Genomic DNA, 17,539 nt, shown 5'->3' on the forward strand with positions numbered 1-17,539 from the left:
CCAGTGATATAATACCATTCTGATTGGGTGCACCCATTAAGAGGCAGTATGTAGTAATAGGATAGACATGAGAAAGATCTTGACATGCACACCCACCAAACCCCATGCTAGTGCATGCTCAGGCTCTTATACCTTTCATTTCAACTGTGAGACCCTTATTCCGTCTAGGTTGTCAGCTCCTACAAGCAGGGCCCTCAGCACCTATTGTATCGCTCTGCAGTCATTTGTTCTTATTTTGTATGTCATTCTGTTTTATGTGTTATTCCCTCATTGTACCACGTTGCGGAATATGTTAGCGCTTTAAACATTAATAATCATTATGTATGTACTGTATAGCTTTAGTTATATAGCGCCCAGAGCGGTACTCTGAGCTTTACAAGAGAGGCAATACAGTACAGGGAAGTATAATACAATAAGTGCGACAGGCATAATCAGGCACAATAGGAAATGAAATCCCTGGCCCGGAGAGCTTACAATCTAAGTGGTATTTTTTGAGATTTACAGAGACAACACGTGAGGGAATAAGTGCAGTAGATGGCAGTGCTTGGCCACAAAGTTTCGTAGGAGTGTCTGTGGATGTGGGACAGTAGTCACGAGCCTAGGCCAGTGATTTTCAACCGGTGTTCCATGGAACAACTGTCTCAGCGGCTCCACAGCAGCAGCTGCCGGTGGCTCCTCATGCAGCAGCCTGACAGTCACTGCGATCCTCTCGCTCCTCCTGTCGGCGCTGACTGGAGGAGGGAGCTGCGGAGTCCCCAGACCGGACGCAGGACCGGAGCAGCACTAGAGGCCTCTTCACCCCAAGGTAAGATTGGTGTGTGTGTGTGTGTGTGTGTGTGTGTGTGTGTGTGTGTGTGTGTGTGTGTGTGTGTGTGTGTGTGTGTGTGTGTGTGTGTGTGTGTGTGTGTGTGTGTGTGTGTGTGTCCAAGAGAGAGTGAGTGGAAGAAAAAGAATGAGTGAGGGGAAGAGAGAGAGTGAGATGTGGAGGAGTGAGAGGCAGAGAGAGAAGGGAGAATGTAAGGTGGAAGAGAGAGCAGGGGGAGTGTAAGGAGGAAGAGAGAGCAGGGGGAATGTAAGGTGGAAGAGAGAGCAGGGGGAATGTAAGGTGGAAGAGAGAGCAGGGGGAGTGTAAGGGGGAAGAGAGAGCAGGTGGAGTGTAAGGGGGAAGAGAGAGAAGGGGGATGTAAGGGGGGAAGGGCGAGTGTAAGGTGGAAGAGAGAGCAGGGGGAGTGTAAGGGGGAAGAGAGAGAGGGGGGAATGTAAGGTGGAAGAGAGCAGGGGGAGTGTAAGGGGGAAGAGAGAGCAGGGGGAGTGTAAGGGGGAAGAGAGAGAAGGGGGAATGTAAGGTGGAAGAGAGCAGGGGGAGTGTAAGGGGGAAGAGAGAGAAGGGGGAATGTAAGGTGGAAGAGAGAGCAGGGGGAGTGTAAGGGGGAAGAGAGAGCAGGTGGAGTGTAGGGGAAGAGAGAGAAGGGGGATGTAAGGGGGGAAGGGGGAGTGTAAGGTGGAAGAGAGAGCAGGGGGAGTGTAAGGAGGAAGAGAGAGAAGGGGGAGTGTAATGGGGAAGAGAGAGAAGGGGGATGTAAGGGGGGAAGGGGGAGTGTAAGGTGGAAGAGAGAGCAGGGGGAGTGTAAGGGGGAAGAGAGAGAAGGGGGAGTGTAAGGGGGAAGAGAGAGAAGGGGGAGTGTAAGGGGGGAAGGGGGAGTGTAAGGGGGAAGTGAGAGAAGGGGGAGTGTAAGGGGGAAGAGAGAGAAGGGGGAGTGTAAGGGGGAAGTGAGAGAAGGGGGAGTGAGAGAAGGGGGAAGAGAGAGAAGGGGGAGTGTAATGGGGGAAGTGAGAGAAGGGGGAGTGTAATGGGGGAAGTGAGAGAAGGGGGAGTGTAATGGGGGAAGTGAGAGAAGGGGGAGTGTAATGGGGGAAGTGAGAGAAGGGGGAGTGTAATGGGGGAAGTGAGAGAAGGGGGAAGAGAGAGAAGGGGGAGTGTAAGGCCGCGTTTATAGTGGGCGCGCACGCGACGGTCACCCCAGCGATTTGTGTTCATAGTGTTTGCGCAGCGGGGAGGCGTAAGTGACGTGTCACAAGGCTGGTTTGCCCTCATTGGCTGAACCGCTCATGTGACGCGGCCGACGCACGAAAACAAAATCATTTGTAGCTTGAAATTTCTGCTGTGCAGTCACTCTGCCTCGTGCGCACTGCGGCCGCCCTCACTGACTTCCACAGATTTGTTCTGACGGCGCGTGATGTCACCCACTATAAACGCGGCCTACTGGGGGAAGAGAGGGTTGGGGTTGAGGAGCGTGAGAGAGGGGGGGAAGAGAGGGTTGGGGTTGAGGAGCGTGAGAGAGGGGGGAAGAGAGGGTTGGGGTTGAGGAGCGTGAGAGAGGGGGGGAAGAGAGGGTTGGGGTTGAGGAGTGTGAGAGAGGGGGGGAAGAGAGGGTTGGGGAGCGTGAGAGAGGGGGGAAGAGAGGGTTAGGGTTGGGGTTGAGGAGCGTGAGAGAGGGGGGAAGAGAGGGATAGGGTTGGGGTTGAGGAGCGTGAGAGAGGGGGGAAGAGAGGGTTGGAGTTGGGGAGCGTGAGAGAGGGGGGAAGAGAGGGTTGGGGAGCGTGAGAGAGGGGGGAAGAGAGGGTTGGGGTTGAGGAGCGTGAGAGAGGGGGGAAGAGAGGGTTGGGGTTGAGGAGCGTGAGAGAGGGGGGAAGAGAGGATTGGGGTTCCCCAGATTTTCACAATATAATTCTAGGGTTCCTTAACCAAAAAAACCTTGAAAACCACTGCTCTCGGCAATGAGAAACACTTCATTATCTACAGTATGATTTTTATTTACATAGCACCATGGACTCTGCCAGTTACGGGCCTAGTATCCAGGTATAAGAAATGAAGTATACATGGCCACATTCCCCAAATCTTTTACAAGCCGTATCATTTCTCTTGATATTCATGTGGCATCATGAAAATGACTCTCACGGTATCGGCTTTACAACCTAGCGCTGGTCACTACAATGCTGTCATCTGTGCAGCATTTGTTCCTTGGTTAGTTATAAACAGCTAGCTAATCTGAGCACTGATATCTGGGCCTATACCAGCTGTCTCAAATTCAGTCACCAAGGGCCACCATCAGGCCAGCTTTTACGGATATCCCTGCTTCAGTACAAGTGGCTCAATCAGTGGCTCAGTCAAAGTATCACTATAATTATGTACACATTGGTTGGAAGAGGGAGGGGGCGCGGAGGGGAGGGGTACAGAGACATAAAAAGGAGAAATTGGGGATGGTTGTGGGGGAAGGGGTGTAGATAGAAATTGAGTATTGTCCCGTGAAACCAGCACTTTTAACACCTTTATACCTTCTGGGATCAATTCACTCGGCAAAACAAGGTAGTGGAATAAAATAAGGTTTATTCGGGTAAACCCACTTACACACAAATGAAATACAAAATACAGTTGAAATACACACTTTATGGGGGTCTGGGGGTGAAAACTAGCCTCAAATAGGTGCAGGGGGCCTGCTTCAGGAAGGCTTACCCTGTCTGCTCCGCGCCCAGGAACACACGGTACTCTTTTCGGGAGAGCCACCGCGCTCCCCCCGCTGGTCTCAGCTCCGTCCAATTCTCAGAACTTGGATGCGAGAACTTGCTCCCAGCGCTAATCCCCCACTTGGTCAGGCTACCCTGCCACCTCTATGCCGAGCACCCGCCAATCGCTTCACTAGACTAAGGCTAGGCCAGGCTTCTCCGCACCTCAATGCCTAGCGTTTTGCTATTGCGAGCAAAGCACCTTGGAAAAGCCTGCCAACACTTAACTGGACCAAGTCCCAAGATTGCCTGTAAGTCTGAGAGACTGAGAGAGAGAGAGCTCTCTGATTGGGCAGTCCCTTACATAGACCTCGGTGTCCTATGTCTAACAAGGAATGGAGACTAGCGACCAATCAGAGTGTGGGAATTTTTCCCACCAGCCAATCAGAATGGGAGCTTGTCTGGCTGCTGATGCCAGAGGAGGGGGCGTGCCAAACCGGCTTGAAAAAAATGGGTGGGCGGGAAATATGAATTGGACAATGGGAAACGCACCTACGAGCAGCGTCGTCGCCCAGCCAACCCATTGCCACCCACTGAGCAGGCTCCACCATGTCTGGCAGTCACAAAGGAGTCCCAGTGGGGTGCCCCCTGTTCCCTGGACCTGCCACTTAGCCTTTCCCTGCTAACCAAACAGTTTTTGGCACCTCTGGACATCCTCCCTCCTTTGAACTTCGATGTCTATGCAGACATCCTGGCACCTATGTAGATGCCCAGGCTGACTGGGTAGACATCAAGACATCAAAAAGGGAAAAAACTCAGGTGCATAAAGTAGATATCCTGAGAAAATTGGCCTCCTAATGGGACAGGTAATGCCAGGAAAAAGGGGACCTGATAGGACAGCAAATGATAATTACAAAATATTTATTAAAAAATCCTATATATCAAAATCAATCAATCAATGAGGACTTTATAAAACATGAAATTGTATAAACACAGTAAAAATTAATAAAAGTCCCATGTGCTCTAATGGTGATGAATACAGTGATGTAGGTCACTGTGAGAAAATAGTGAGGTAGTCCTCCTTAGAGTTGGAGATAAATATCTTTCCAGGGTATAGGAGTATGAGTAGGTGTATATGTACTCCAAGGTATAATTCCTTCCTAGGATAATGTTCAACAAAGAATATTGTAGAAATGTTCTCCAAATTGGATAATATAAGGTGCACCTTATGGGATAACCACCCAGGAAGCCTATGTGAAACGTGTAGGGTTTGCCTTTCTACCCTTCTTGAACCTGTGAAGGACCCGTAGAGAGAACACAGCGATTTCACTCTGCTATCCAGATTGAGACGCTCGAGATACCTCGCGCGGACTGGGAAAACGTGCAGACCAGGAAGTGCCCAAAAACCGTGGAATCCTGTCGTGGTGTATATTTGCTGCAACTGGTGCGGAGGAGCCGCTCGTTTATAGCATACACCACAACATCGGAGCATGGAGGCCACAGGACCGTAAATACATCCTATAAGCACAAAGTTCAGAAAAGGTACTGCTGAAACTCCCAGGCACACCAGCCGTGCAGAGGGTTATTATACCCTATGAGGTATGAGCCATTGTATTCGATCCCATGTGGATGTTCTAACCAATTAAAGGCATCACTCTTGGTGAGAGACTATAATATATAACATCAATTTCTACGGTGTACCTTATACTATCCAATTTGGTGGACATTTCTACAATATTCTTTGTTGGACATTATCCTAGGAAGGAATTATACCTTGGAGTACATATACACCTACTCATACTCCTATACCTTGGAAAGATATTTATTTCTAACTCTAAGGCCAGGGCCATGGTCAAAAAGACCGTGCTGACCCGCGCTGAGGGTAAACATCATCCCTATTGAGCATGACTTTAGATGGCGCTTCCGCAGGCGTGCGGAGGCGTGTGGAATTGCAGCCGACAGCACAATTTAATTATTCCCACTGAGGGAAGCGCAGGGCCGGTCACGTGACCGCCAAAAGCCAATGGCAGTCCGTAATGTCAGCGCCGTGAAGCGCTAGCCCCGCCTCCCGCCCCGGCTCACAAGCTGTGAATGTCACCATGTCCGAGGCCTAAGGAGGACTACCTCACTATTTTCACACAGTGACCTACATCACTGTATTCATCACCATTAGAGTACATGGGACTTTTATGTCTTTTTACTGTGTTTATACAATGTTGTGTTTTGTAAAGTCCTGATATTGATTTTGATATATAGGATTTTTTAATAAATATTTTGGAATTATCCTTTGCAGCCATGCTCTTAAGCAGAAATGCTTTTAAGTAGAAATGTTTAAAGTAGTGATGAAGTTTAAAAAGGAAGTTGGGACTCTTGAATTGCTGATCATCTTTATGTTTCTTCTCTTCTCAGGTAAAAACATATTTCAAATATTGTCTGTCTGTCTCCAAATCATCCCCTGCTGTCTCTTAATTTAATTCAGCTTTCACACGTGGGCAAGCCAACACCCCATCTTAGAAAAACCATTTGCTTTAACGTCCCTCACAGCCAGGTGACTTTTTAAAAGTATATAAGTAAACTCACAGCAGCCATGCTCTTAAGCAGAAATGCTCTTAAGTAGAAATGTTTAAAGTAGTGATGAAGTTCAAAAAGAAGTTGAAAAGTGGACAACACCTACTGCTTCTGATTCCTGCATTTGATCTACGCTGGAAAGGAGGATAACATCCCAGAGTACACATCTCAGCACTTAACGATTGCTGTGATGCCACCTTTACTTTTTACATTTACTGTGACCTCACTTCTTTTCAAACTATGCACTTCCTTCCAACAGCCTCCTTATGTCTCTAATGCTATCCATATATCTTCATCTCTCCTTACTTCACCACTTCTCAGTTCACATGAACTCCTTTCTTACCTGCACACTCTGACAACCCACAGCCATACCCCCTGCACTAAAACACACCCCTACAAATCCTCCTCACACATTCTCTTTCTATCCATGTGTAGCCCTGTGTAAAATTGGGTTACATGCCTTTCTCATTCTGTGCTGTAATTCCTGTTAAGAGGGCAGGCTTGCCAGAAGTCATCATGGAGGTTTGCCTTCAACCCCCTTGTGATGTGTAAGGTGTAGCAAAGGAAGTGACAGCATGCTCTGTGTCCACTGTTAGTGACACAGGGGTGGGTCTTCTGGAACCTATATATTACGCATCACTTCCTAAATTTAGAGAGTTAAGTGTCAGATCACATCCAGACAGTACAAGTGTCTTTTGCAAGAGCTGTGAGTCTGTGCAGCTCAAGAAGCAGAGTGACAAGCTGACACCACACTGGGTCCAGGGCTCTGGCCTAGATGGTGGCCCTCCCTTAGGGGAGAGGTAGCAGAACTATACCTGGCTGATTGAAGAGTCAGGAGGGACCTTCCTAATGATGTGCAGCTACAAGATGTGCGGCTATGTAGCGGCCGCTATGATGGGCAGTCTGCCATGCAAGATACAAATAAAGATGCCCTTGATTAAGAGACCCTTCTTGCCTGAGACTGGAGTTATTCAGGAAGAAGATGCACCCAGGTGTTCTCTTCCAGAAACTCCTCCCTGCTATCGTGGGGATCTGGAAGGGATGGAGGCGCTGTACCAACTGTGAGTAGAACTCAGCACTACCTCATACGCCTGTCATGGTGAAATCCCCACTACCAACGAGCGGGAGACTCAGGAGTCCTGTGAGCCAGCAGGTGCACCACACTACACTGAGATGTAACTGGGGGCAGATTATGCACATAGGGGCCCATATGAGATTGGGTAGGGGTCAAACCGTTACACATGCTTCTCCTCCTTGCTTCTGGGGATATCTCTCCCAATCCTGGCCCCTGCCTTATTTCTACTTGCTCTCATCCTCGCCTCCCACATGCAACTTCTACTCCTTTTGTTGTCAACCTCATACCCATCCCCTGCCACCCTCCCTCTTCTCTCCCTTTCTCCTTTGCTCTTTGGAAAGCACGCTCCCTTTCTAACAAGTTCCTCTCTGTGCATGACTTCTTTCTATCTCACTCTCTGCTCCTATTTGCTATAACTGAGACCTGGCTCACTCAGTCTGACTCTGCTCTGGAAGCTGCCCTCTCCTATGGTGGCCTTTCCTTCTCCCACATTCCGCGCCCTGATGGCAGGGGTGGAGGCGTGGGGCTCATGCTCTCCTCTCTCTGCCGTTACCGAACCCTTCCTATTCCTCCCTCTCTTGCTTTTCCCTACTTTGAGGTTCACACAGTCCAGATCTTCTCGCTTCTCCCTGTCCACATGGTGGTCATTTATCGCCTACCTACCGCTACTCATCCCCCCTCTGCCTTTCTCTCTCATTTTGAATCCTGGCTCTCTTTCTTTCCCTCCTCAGCCTCCCCTGTTCTTCTCCTTGGGGACTTCAATTGCCACATTGATGACCCCTCTCTCCCTTGGGCTTCCCGCTTTCTCTCTCTAACCTCTTCTTTTGGCCTTCAACAGTGGACTGAAGCCAGCACCCACAAGGATGGCCACAACCTAGACCTGGTTTTAACTAAAAACTTCTCTCTCTCCAACTTCTCCATTTCCCCTTTTCCTCTCTCTGACCATCACCTCATCTCAGTTTCTCTCTCTCGCTTCTCTCCATCTCCATCTAGCCCTCGTTTTTGCAGAAACCTGCGCTCTATTAACCTACCAGCTTTTGATTCCACTTTACGCTCGTCCCTCTCCTCTCTCAGATCTGCTTCAGACCCTGACAACCTGGTCAGGAACTACAACTCTGCCTTATCTTCCTCTCTTGATCTTCATGCCCCGCTTTCTCTCTGCCATCCTCGCCCTTCTAACCCAAGACCCTGGCTAAACTCCCACACACGCAGGCTGCGTTCCTCCACTCGTTCCTCTGAACGCCTCTGGAGGAAATCTCATACGCTCGCAGACTTCATTCACTACAAATTTATGCTGTCCTATTTCAACTCTGCCCTCTCTCAGGCTAAACAAACCTACTTTTCATCACTAATCAACACACACAAGTCTAGCCCACGCTGAATCTTTTCTGTCTTTGACTCTCTACTCAGACCACCCTCGGCTGCCCCCTCTTCTTCCTCCATCTCACCTCAGGACTTTGCTGACTTTTTTAAGGAAAAGGTGGAATCCATACGTCAGAACATCCCATCTGTTGCCTCCTCCCATCCCACACTGCTTCCCAACTCTCCTCCTGCCTTTCTTGACTCTTTTTCCGCTATCTCGGAGGAGGATGAGTCACTGCTGATCTCCTCTTCTCCCTCCCCCTCTTGCCCTCTTGATCCCATTCCCTCCCATCTCCTAAAACCTCTTGTTCCTTCTATAATCCCTATGCTCACACAGATTTTTAATTCTTCCCTCTACTCTGGTACCTTTACATCCTCCTTCAAGCATGCAACTGTTATACCATTACTCAAAAACAGCAAGCTTGACCCTACCTGTCCTTCTAACTATCGACCTGTCTCCCTCCTGCCTTTTGCCTCCAAACTCCTTGAACGTCTTGTATTCTCTTGATTGCTACACTTTCTCAACACCTATTCTCTTCTAGACCCTCTACAATCTGGCTTCCGCACTGCTCACTCTACTGAAACAGCCCTCACTAAAATAACTGACGAACTCCATGCTGCCAAAGACAGAGGTCATTATACTCTGCTCATATTACTCGACCTCTCTGCAGCATTTGACACCGTGGACCACCCTCTTCTCCTTCACATTCTCCATACTCTTGGTATTCGGAACAAAGCTCTATCCTGGATCTCCTCTTACCTCTCCCATCGTACTTTCAGTGTCTCTTTTGCTAACACCTCCTCCTCTATTGATCTCTCTGTGGGGGTACCCCAGGGCTCTGTGCTGGGACCCCTTCTCTTTTCTCTTTACACACTCTCTCTAGGTGACCTAATCACATCTTTGGGTTTAAATATCACCTCTACGCTGACGACATACAAATATACCTTTCAACCCCTGACCTTACACCTGCTATACAGACCAAAGTTTCTGAATGCCTCTCTGGAATATCATCCTGGATGGCCATCCGCCGACTGAAACTTAACATGGCAAAAGCAGAGCTTCTTATACTTCCTCCCAAACCTGGCCTTACTACCTCATTCCACATTACTGTTGGAAATACGATCATTCACCCAGTAGCCCAAGCACGCTGCCTAGGGGTCACACTCGATTCCTCTCTCTCATTCTCTCACATTCAAAACGTTTCTAAAACTTGTCACTTTTTCCTCCGCAATATCACAAAGATACGCCCTTTCCTCTGTTACTCAACTGCTAAAACTCTGACTCAGGCCCTCATTCTCTCCCGTCTCGATTACTGCAACCTCCTGCTGTCCGGCCTTCCTGCCTCTCACTTGTCTCCCCTACAATCTATCCTACGCTGCTGCCAGAATCACTTTACTCTTTCCTAAATCTGTCTCCTCGTCTCCCCTCCTGAAATCCCTCTCCTGGCTTCCGATCAAATCCCGTATCTTACACTCAATTCTCCTCCTCACTTTTAAAGCTTTACACTCTTCTGCCCCTCCTTACATTTCAGCCCTAATTTCTCGCTATGCACCATCCCGACTCTTGCGTTCTTCTCAAGGCTGTCTTCTTTCTACCCCCTTTGTATCTAAAGCTCTCTCCCACCTTAAACCTTTCTCACTTTCTGCCCCGCACCTCTGGAATGCCCTTCCCCTCAGTAACTGACTAGCACCCTCTCTATCCACCTTTAAGACACATTTGCTTAAAGAAGCATATGAATAGCACTGGATAATCCTGGACACATGATACATAAAGCTTGGCCCCCTGCAGACGCACTTACTAGAATTCCCTCTGACTGTCTCTATATGTTCCCCTACCTACCAATTAGATTGTAAGCTCCTCAGAGCAGGGACTCCTCTTCCTTAATGTTACTTTTATGTCTGAAGCACTTATTCCCATGACCTGTTATTTATATTATGTGTTATTTATATGATTACAACATGTATTACTACTGTGAATTATGTACATTAATGGCGCTATATAAATAAAGACATACAATACAATACAATCAGGTCCCCCTTTTCCTGGCATTAGCTGCCCCATTAGGAGGCCAATTTTCTCAGGATATCTATGCGCCGGAGTTTTTTCCCTTTTCCAAATTGTTTGGGGTTTTGGAAACCCCTTTTTTACACTAGATGCCTAGATAGATATACTGTCCTTTACATTGGGTTTTCACATATCTATTAGATATTATTACTATCAGTATCTACACCAGCTCCCCTTCTTTTTCTTTGTTAGACAGCAATACATACTGTATCAAACATTAATACCTATAGTATAAAACATTAAAACATTGTTATATAAACTTGTACCACTTGGGGAACCTTATACCTGTGTGGGAAATGGGTCTGGGATACTTGGGCTCGAAAACCAAGATCCTGGGGGACACTGTGTAGCCCCGGTGTCATTCACCTCGCGTACCCGCAAAGCATGCCTGCACGTCGGGGGGAATTACAGGACTACCGGTAACTTTGTCCCCCGACCTCCTGCAAACAAGATAAATATATTTCGACCCAAATATCCCACCTAAAACTTACACTCCTGAAGTTTCATGTTTATTGGGGACAGGGAATATGTAAAACCCCCAACAGGTCAGGTTTTTGCTATACATTACGTTGTACTTCCATAACCCACCACGTCTTTATCGACAGACACGTACCGGCAAATCATAAATTATTTGCGAGTAACATATCAGTACTACCGGTATCTCCGGTCAGCAACACTTTACACCGTTTTTAACCCTATTTGTTCCCCAATACCCACCCTTTATCTCCTGCTCCCAAAGTCCCTGTCCTGCAGCTATTTCCTAACAGGGATCCTAACTGTACCTGGCATTCCAACTTACATACTTGCAGGGGACCGTAAAATGGGAACAGAAATACAGGGAAATACATCACGGCGCATAACTAGACCCAAGAGCTGACACTTCAGCCCTTGACATACGTTTTTTAGGGGCAGCCAGCCGGGCTTCACCTTTATTAATGAAGGCCAGCTACCCCCTACAGTCACAAGTACGTCAATCATCATAATATTATTTATTTGCGTAGTTATGAGGTTGTTTATTACACGTATTGCTGCGATTATGGCAAGAGGGGATCCCAAGTTCTATAAAATGTAGGTATTGTGTCATTAATGTAACTGGTCATCCTTTCCATTTCCATGATGTACACGACCTGATTTTTGACCACCGAAAATGCAGGAGGCTCCTTCTTTCTTTCTTTCAGAATTGAGCAATGTAACTAGTCTATTAACGACTTTATTAGGATTTGGAGGGAGCCTTCCAAGTATTATCATGATAGCATCCCTGGACAGGACTACCCTAGGATGACTACGTATGAATCTGAGGACCTGAGTCAATAATCGCTGGATCTTGGGACATTCAACCCAGAGGTGGGATATAGTGCTGCGGCGCCCACAGCCCCGCCAGTAGTGGGGTGACGAGGTTGGATATATCACCTGTAGCCTAAGCGGTGTCGAGTATCACCGGTACATTCATTTATATGCGTTTTCTTTCATTGTTGTGCATAGTGAGCTAGTAGCTGCCGTCTCGCATATCTCTAACAGTCCTCATCATCTAGGCTTTGGCCCAGTTCACGCTCCCATGACTTTTCTTTTGTGGCATCCGTGTTTGAGAAATATTATGGTATATAGTGGAAGTAATTTTGGTCTGGGTTAGGTATCTAAGCAAATATGCTAAAAAAACAAACAAAAAAACGAGCTATAGGGGAGTTCCAACACATTCAACTTTTTGGTCACAAAATTTCGAACTTGTAAAAATACAGTATGTAAAAATCTGACCTGGGAATTTTTGTTTTCCCACAAATGTCTGAGAACGATCTGATCGGGAACCCCGAGATCATGTCATGCACCCAACTGGCTAGGCGATCACCCTCGCATCCTGGGGGGAAGTCCGGAATGGCCCTCAGAGGCGTCATTGATGTGGCTATCGTGACCAATCTAGCTTTAGTTCTCATCTGGTCCCACAGTGCACACAAGTGCCTTAGGACCGGAACATTCTCGATTACACGAGATCTGTGTTGCCTCTCCAGCCATAGTACATCGCTCAGTGTGGAACACCCCCCAGCCCACCCCAAAAAAAGGGATCTTTAATATCAACACATCTTTTTTGCCCGTGTGGGTTGTGCCACACGACTAGCTGATCCAGCTGTGCAGCCTGATAGTATTGGGAGATGGAGGGCAGTCCGAAACCACCGTGTAATCTGGGGCAAGAAACCATTTTCTGACAGACCCTAGGACGACCATTGTTCCATATGAATTTAATGATCTCAGATTGTATCCCCTTGAGGTCTGTCACTCGAACAGGGATAGGTAGCGTTTGAAAATAGTACAGAATTCGAGGGAGCAGATTCATTTTCACCGCGTTTATTTGGCCTATCCACAAGATTGGAAAGGATCCCAGGGCTTCATATCTCTATATAGTTGCTTAAGTAGGAGGAGCGTAGTTAGCATCATATGAACTGTGATAGTCCCAGGTGATTTTAACACCTGAGTATTTGATACTGTATATTGAGGGCACCATCTGAAGCCAAAATTAAGCTGTAATAGTTGTAGGGTGTGTGCGAAGGGAGATTTAAATCTAACGCCTCGGTTTTATTATTGTTAACTTCGAACCCCGAGAGTTTCACCAAATTGTTGTAGGGTTTAGTTTAAACCTTTTAAGTGTCGATATTTCTAGTGGAAAAGATACCTGGGACATTGCTGTTCCAGTGATCACAAGATGCTTTCCGCCATTACCCTGCAGAGTGGAGGAAATCCCCCTCTTAAAAGACCGAGCAGATTGCTACCACGTCTCGGTGAGGTTCAAAGCGGTGATCATCTGCCCAAATGATCGAAAATTGCCTACCGTTCTCACAGCGATGGAAGGGCAATGTGTACAGTAACAGCTCTGGGAACAGCAATGGGACACTCACAAGGTTAAGGAAGCCAATTATATTGGCTTTATTTTTAAGGTAACAGTGACTGTCCTCTAAGATATATCTTCTTTAAGAAAATGGAATTGGGAGGATTATCAATATATAGAAATAGTCCCTGATAATGTACATGGCTTCATGACTTTGGCTGTTGTGTTCCTTCAAGGTAATAATTTCTATGTGAGCTTTCGTTGATGCTGAACTGGTGCACAGCTCTATATAGAGTAATAATAATAATAAATAACTTTATTTCATATAGCACTTTGCTCGCAATGGGGCTCAAAGCTCTCACAATTACAGTAATTTGTGCAGTACGCAGCACACAGGGATTTTACAGACACCATCTCTGCCCCATAGAGAGCTTACAATCTATGCTTTTTGGTGCCTGAGGCTCAGGGAGATAAAGTGACTTGCTAAAGGTCACAAGGAGCCGGCACCGAGCATTGAACCAGGTTCTACTGATTCAATCTCAGTGCCAGGGGTGAGAATACACCATAAGTGTCCTCAGGAGGACCTCTGAAGGCTCAGGATGATCTTATTCACTTCCTTCCCTTCATGCGTAAGCACCTTCTTACTGAATTAACAGTCTCCAGCTCAGATGTCAGACACTTCCCTGGCAGACAAAATGATATTCTCTTCATTTAGAAATGAACACTTCTGCAGACAGCAGCAAGAGATTAATAGGAGGGTTGCTATTTCAGCATCCCTGAGCAATCTGAATTATTTCCTGTTTATCTAAAGTTGTCTGTCCTATTTCTTAGGGAACGAAGAGCCAAACTTCTTTACCAGCTGTGTCCTTCCTACCAACGTCTGTCTCTTTGTATTTAAATTTGCGACTGTAATTCCCACTGCTAACTTTCTCTCCCTTAATCTTGTTTTTCCCTCTCTTCCAAATGGCTTTTCAGGGATCGCGGCTGGGGACAAGATGTGCCACATTTTTGCTGAAATTTACTAACCAGGCGATTTCACGAAAATCGGCAACCTCCCCCCCAAATTTGTTGTCAACAATTAAAAGACATTTCGCACGGTCACTGCTATTGTTCCTATATTCTGGCGTAAATTGCTCAAATTAGCCGAATCCGGTTGCAAATTGGCAAAATACGGCAAATTCTGAGCAATGTGAACTTTTGCAAAAATGTTGTGAAAAATTTACATTTATGAGAAAACCCATGAACAAATTTGATGACATTCGCACATCTCTACTGGGGGCGTCACTCTATATTATACTGTCACAGTGAAAACTGCCATTGCCTCCATAATGCCCAATACTGTGCATGCTGCAAACTCACAACTTCCCTTTATACAGGTGATGGGTTATACAGGTGAATAAGAATATCTGAGCTCATTGGATTCTGGCATTTGTGGTTCTACAATGTATACTACCGGATGTCAGGAACAAAACTACAGGTCTCAGTATCCCACACTGGACCTAAGTGAAGAACTTCTGAGGTATCAGCACACCAAATGATTGGGAGTTAGGACATGCTAAATGTCCCTTTATTGAATATGGCCTCTATCTCTCTTTCTGCCTCTCCATTTCTGGGTCTGGAATCTCTTCTTACAAAGACTTGGAGAATAATTTACGAATTCTGACTTGGCTGCAATATTTTTGTTGTTGCCATTTTTGCATGTTTCGCGACCTAACGTGAAAGTCTCACACTTCTCTACCCACAGAGGCTTCCTCAAGGGCATCTCAAAGTACAAAGACAACCCTTATTGGCGTAGGAATACAGCAGCTCACGTGACATAGAAAACGTCACTAAAAAGGTACCTACCATACAGTATAAACTCTTCAATCCTAACTCATTCATCCCAGAACCACCTGGTAATCCTCTCCCTTATTCAGTCCATTGGGCTTCAGAGTATTCAACATCACTATCCAAAAAGATTGGCTTTGCAATAATTTAAGTCGTTTGTTTCTACTCAACCACAACTCGCCATATTTTCAATCCCAATGATACGTAACCATTTGTGTCGCAATTGTGTAGAATATATTGGGTTCTATTCCTCAATAGCACATACTGTATATGTCTATGTAACGGGTATTCCCTATGAATACCGCCGCTACTACCTGCTGTGCAACCTGTGTGGCTCTCGGGAGCTTAAGCCCCCGCTTGGGGAACCTGGGGTACATACATATCATACATCTCTAGGTGCAACGCCTCCACCTGGGAGGGATCCCAACGGAGTGGGAGGAGGCCCTCACAGGAAACAACCACACAATGCGAACGAATATAAAACAGGACTGGCTTTACTGCATGGAAACAAATATATCACGCAATAACATCATAACATCATCATGCGCCATGGCGGGCGCTAACCACACTGGGTGTCACGGCGGACACTAACCACACTAGGCGTCACGGCGGACGCTACCACCTCTAGGCGTCACGGCGGACGCTACCACCTCTAGGCGTCACGGCGGACGCTACCACCTCTAGGCGTCACGGCGGACGCTACCACCTCTAGGTGTCACGGCGGACGCTAACCTCCCACAATGTGACCCCACCCTGTGTCCAGTAACCCCCACCCAAATGTCTCGTGCTCCCAAAGTCAAATACCACTGTACATGTGTATGTGTGACTGCGCAGCCACTATGTTTGGTGATAGGCCTGGTTGGTGCACGTGAGTTGCAGGTTACCTGCCCGGGCTCCAGCCACGGGTACCACGATATAAATCCGTACGATCCGACGTGGTCCTCCACACCGCATAGGTTGAAAGTCCAGCGCGAACAATGTCACTCTTAGTCGCAGGGTCTTTGGTGGTCTTTCTGAGCCCAGAACCCACCTCACAGGGCCGCACGGCTTCAACACTGTGTCCCTGACTATTCAACCAATAATGGGGCAGTGTCCCTATCTAGGGCCTGTCCCTAAGCTCCACAAGCTGATAGGTGACTCAGGACCTAACTGGGACCTTGGGGGCTGCTGGCCTAATGCAGAGGGTCACTGACCCCTGCATCCACCTCTTACCCCTAGCTGGTCCGGATCCTGAGTGCCTGCGTGCTGCCAAAACCCCGCGAAATGTATCTAACTGGGAGCAGGGGAATCCGGCCTTCCGATTGGCTCCCTGGCGTCAGGTGTCTCTGCCCCTAAGCACCCTGGGGGCTGGCAGTCTATTCTCGCGCATGCGCGAGCTGTCTGGGCCTCCCGCGCTGTGCATTGCCATTGCGCATGCGCAACAGCCCTGTGTATGGCGGCGCCCTGCTTCCCGAGCCGCCGGGCCGGTGGCAACGCGATCGCGGCCTTAGCGACGGCCCGATCGCGTCCCCGGCAACCGGCCTGCTCGCCGCTCGCGTCCCTAGCTACCAGGGATCTCTATGCTCGCGCTCCAGCCCGATCCACACGCGCGCTCGCAACTGGAAAGGAGGGGGTGAGTGCGCGAGGGGGGACCTGGCTACACGCGAGGGGGGAACCTGGCTACATCCTCCCCCTGGTGAAAACTCCAACGTCCTCGCTTGGACCACATAACTTCCCACCAATGTACAAAAATTATATAATAAAAAAATGCAGTAATATATATATCTTAGCACAGGTAACTCTAAACAAGATTGCATAACTCGTTGAGCATCACAATCACAGACTGTATCTTACTACGAGAACACTGCTGAGCCTCATAATGGGGTGCCCCCATTTGATCGTTAGCAACCCTAGTTGGCGGGTACCTAACTCGTTGACTCCGTCGGAGTTGTTCTTCGGCAACTCCCTCGGGGGAGTAATAAGCATAGTCCTGATCCTGTTGGTGCCACCTTAGTAGGCATTGGCCTACGGGGCCCTTTACCCGTAGCTCCTTCGGGAGATGCCCCTTCTGCGGGATGGTCCCTTTGAGAGGGTCCCTCCATAGGGTCTTCCGGAGTTTCAGAGTGAGTCTCGTTAGTTACAGTCTCTTGACCCACCTCTGATAGATCGAACTCACCGTTGAGCGGTGTGGCCTGTAGTTCCTCTTCTTCATCTCCCACTTGGGGGATGGGGAGAAGGTGATTACGATGCCAAACCTTTACCCGGCCATCGGTGTCTCTGATGCGATAAACCGGGAGGCCAGGCATCTGTGACTCCACCTCATATACGCCATCTCTCCACCGGT

The 17,539-nt window shown here is 47.8% G+C and overlaps 1 protein-coding gene across 4 annotated transcripts in view; it reads right to left on the minus strand.

Annotated features, from left to right (window-relative positions):
* The window catches only part of ST8SIA5 (ST8 alpha-N-acetyl-neuraminide alpha-2,8-sialyltransferase 5), a 112,952-nt gene that overhangs the window by 14,927 nt on the left and 80,486 nt on the right, over positions 1-17,539 (minus strand). The window lies entirely within an intron of this gene.

Source organism: Ascaphus truei, chromosome 1 (assembly GCF_040206685.1).
Source record: "Ascaphus truei isolate aAscTru1 chromosome 1, aAscTru1.hap1, whole genome shotgun sequence".
Classification (NCBI taxonomy): domain Eukaryota; kingdom Metazoa; phylum Chordata; class Amphibia; order Anura; family Ascaphidae; genus Ascaphus; species Ascaphus truei.